The sequence below is a fragment of the Colobus angolensis genome, unplaced genomic scaffold (assembly GCF_000951035.1).
Source record: "Colobus angolensis palliatus isolate OR3802 unplaced genomic scaffold, Cang.pa_1.0 Scaffold19, whole genome shotgun sequence".
Lineage (NCBI taxonomy): Eukaryota > Metazoa > Chordata > Mammalia > Primates > Cercopithecidae > Colobus > Colobus angolensis.
Genome location: NW_012115043.1, coordinates 14,989,612 through 14,993,880, shown reverse-complemented (window position 1 = coordinate 14,993,880; position 4,269 = coordinate 14,989,612).

The following is a 4,269-nucleotide window of genomic DNA, read 5'->3' as shown; positions in this document are numbered from 1 at the left end:
GTTTATTTTGAGACAGTGTCTTACTCTGTTTATTTATTTGTTTATTTATTTTGAGACAGTGTCTTGCCCAGGCTGGAGTGCAGTGGTATGATCATGGCACACTGCAGCCTCAACTTCTCAGGCTCAAGTGATCCTCCTACCTCAGCCTCCCAAGTTGCTGGGACTACAGGCTCATGTCACCATGCCCCAACTAATTCTTTTTTTCTTTTTTGTAGAGACAACGTTTCCCTGTGTTGCCCAGGCTGGTCTTGAACTCCTGGGCTCAAGTGATCCTCCTGCCTCAGCCTCCCAAAGTACTGGGATTACAGGCATGAGCCACTGCGCCTGGCCTAGTTTTCAAGTTTGTATCATTCTATCACATCGTTGTGACTCCTGTCCCTCTCATCCTGGGTGCTTTTTCAACAGTTGCTTGTAGGAAGCTCTTTGAGCCTTCTCCCCTTATCCCTCTTGACTCTGTCCTTTCCCAGGTGTCCAAGTGTTTAGTTACCTTTGGAGTTCAGTGTGTTCTAATATCTAAACAAACCCCTCCTACCACACAATTACACTTATATCCTATATTGTTGATACAAATAATAACGTTTGATTATTCTTTTTCTCATCTCAAAAGTAAGGCCTGTTTATTGTAAAACATTTTTTTAAAAAAATATAGATCAACCAAAAAAGAAAAGGGAATTATCCATAATCTCACCATCCAAGATTAAATAAATATCCATGATTAACACTTTGGTGTGCTTTCCTTTCAGCCTTGCTGTTACACATATAGATTGTGTATATTTTTTAATGGTATCATTCTGTGCATTTTGCTTTATAATCTGTTTTTCATTAATAATGTGCTATAACAGTTTTCTTTTCCAGTCATTTTTTAAAATTTAATTTTTAATCTTACTAAAATTATATATATAATATATATATAGTTTGAGAATCAAACAGTATCATAAGACATAATAAAAAATAGCAGCAATCCCCTGACCCAGCCCTCCTCATCCTTGGTTTTTATCCCCTTGGGTCAGACTTACAACTATCTTGTTTCTCCTGGAAATATATCAATATATTTCTAAATAATATGCCTTTACAATTATTTCTGGATTTTAAACTATAAACACTGAAAAATGTCTTCTATGATGGAAGACAAGGATTTAGAACTCATGAACTCTTCCTCAATGCACACACATATTTTTCCTTCTTATGGAGTTACATAACAATTTTTACAAAATCACCATTTAGTGTTTGCCTTAAAACAACAGTGTGAATGTACTTAATACCTCTGAACTCTACACTTAGAAATGGTTAAAATGGTAAATTTTACATCATGTTTATTTTACTACATATGTTTTTGGGGTTTTTAAACCACATCTTTTAAAAAGAAACACAAGCTGCAAAAATAAAAATATATATATGAGATAACTATATGTAGATATATATCACATATGCAATATATAGATGGATATAGATATAATATCCATCTATATATGAGATATCTATATATAATATGTAATACATATTGATCGATATAGATATAATATGTACCTATATAGATAGATATAGATAGATATCTGTCTCAGCATCATTCACAGTCATTTAATGCACTGTACTACAATTCATTTCTATTACAACATTTACATTTCCTGGAGTCAGTAATCACCTTGGTTTTTGTTTTTATTTTCCTATTGGCTTAGTTTTTTCATGAAACAGATCCCAGACCTTCCAATAGAACCATAAAATTTAAGTCAGTGTAGCTCAAACACATCAGTTCCTTTTGGTTTTTTTCCTCTGACATCGGTTTTGGCCTCCTCCATAGTCCCACTCCATTTGAACTGTAAGTTTTCACCTTGAACTTATCTTACCTCTCTCCTATGTTGGATGTCTTGTTTCCTAAACTCCAGTACTGTACTTTTTTCTGCTTTACTTCTTCATTGATGAAGCACATGTTTGAGTAACTTTCTGAAAAACTCAATATGAACAGCAAATTGTTTGTGATCTTGAATGACTGAAAATGTCTTTATTTATCCTTACTTAATTTGTAGTTTGTCTGGCTATCTATTTTAGGTTGCAAACAATTTTTCCTTTAGAATTTTGGAAGTCCTCACTTCATTGTTTTTTAGCTATCAGCATTGCTGTTGACTCATATGCCATCTGAGTTTTAAAACTTTGTATGTCATCTGGTTTGTGTGTTTTTTTCCTTTTAAGATTCTCTCGTTATGACTGGAGATCTGAAATTTCACAATGAATCTGCGTTGGTATGGGTGTTTTTTCATTCAGCGTGCTAGCACTTATTATGCTCTTTATGCACTTTCGATTTGGAAACTTGTATCCTTTTGTTCTGGGGAACTTTTGGTGTTTGTGTGATTATTTCCTTCCTCCATTTTGTTTTTGTTTTTTAATTTTGGAACTTCTGTTACTCAGATTGGCTCTCTTAGATTGATAATCTTTTCTTTCCTCTTTTCTATATCTTTTCTTTCTGTATTATTTTTGGGAGATGAAGTGGGAGCTTTACCTTCCAACTCTTCTATTAAATTTTCCTTTTTTTTTTTTTTTTTTTTGGAGACAATCTCACTCTGTTGCCCAGGCTAGAGTAGAGTGACATGATCTTGGCTCACTGCAACCTCTGCCTGACGAGTTCAAGTGATTCTCCTGCCTCAGCCTCCCGAGTAGCTGGGATAACAGGCACACACCACCACGCCCAGCTATTATTTTTAGTAGGGACAAAGTTTCACCATATTGCTCAGGCTGGTCTCAAACTCCTGATCCACCCGCCTCAGCCTCCCAAAGAAATGGAATTACAGGCAAGAGCCACCATGCCTGGACTGAATTTTTCCATAGCTGCTTATTATCCATAAAGCTTTCTTTTCTTTTGGGGGAAGGGGGATCTTTTATAGAAAATAGAATTATTTGTGTCATGGAAGCTGAAGGTATTAATGGTTTAAACAACTTTTTTTTCTTCTCTAAGTATTATTTCTGGGTTACCTGTTTCCTGAGTTGCTTTATTTTTTTGTTTCAGTCTCTACTTGATGTTGGAGGCATTCCTCAAATGTCTTATAATTTTGTCTTTTCATATTTAACAAGTCACTAAAAACTGACATGACTGGAAGCTCTGTATGCCTGAGTGAGGCTTCCTAACTGATGAGTTCACCGCTATAGAAGGAATAGGACCTCAAAATCTAATTGCTAGTACTTCTTTTAGACTGATCCCTTTCACTAGAAAAGAAACTTTCATTTGCTTTTTTTAGGGAATGTAGGCCTGACCACCAGCCTATCAAGTTGCCGTATATATTTTTCTGCAAGTGAGATTATACTATACATAATGCTTTCTGAAATTTGTTTTTCATCTAATAATATATCCAAGCCATTCATGTCTGTAGGCACAGGAATATAAAATGGCTGTCTAGAATATCATATTACAGACTATTCTTGACTTATGCTGATTTGACTTACAGTTTTTCAACTTTGCAATGATGTGAAAGGGATATACATTCAGTAGAAACCGTACTTCAAATTGTGAAGTCTGATCTTTTCCCGGCCTAGCAATATGCTGTCCGATACTCGTAATGCTAGGCAGTAGCAGTGAGCCTCAGCTTCCAGTCACCTATCAATCAAACAGGAGGGCAGACAACGGACTCTCCAGTCAATAGTGTTGCCAATGATGTTGCCCAACTCTAGGCTAATGTCAGTGATCTGAGCACATTTAAGATAGACTAGGCTCATGCTACCTGACTTTAAACTATACTAGAAGGCTACAGTAACCAAAACAGCATGGTACTGGTACCAAAACAGATACATAGACCAATAGAACAGAACAGAGACCTCAGAAATAACATCACACATCTACAACCATTTGATCTTCAACAAACCTGACAAAAACAAGCAATGGGGAAAGGATTCCCTATTTTTAAGAAATGGTGCTGGGAAAACTGGCTAGCCATATGCAGAAAACAGAAACTGGACCCCTTCCTTACACCTTATACAAAAATTAACTCAAAAAGGATTAAAGACTTAAATGTAAAACCTAATACCATAAAAACCCTAGAAGAAAACCGAGGCAATACCATTCAGGACATAAGCATGGGCAAAGACTTCATGACTAAAATACCAAAAGCAATTGCAACAAAAGCCAAAATTGACAAATGAGATCTAACTAAACTAAAGAGCTTCTGCACAGCAAAAGAAACTATCATCAGAGTGAACAGGCACCCTGCAGAACAGGAGAAAACTTTTGCAATCTATCCATCTGACAAAGGTCTAATAACAGGCTCTGAAATTGAGGCAATCATT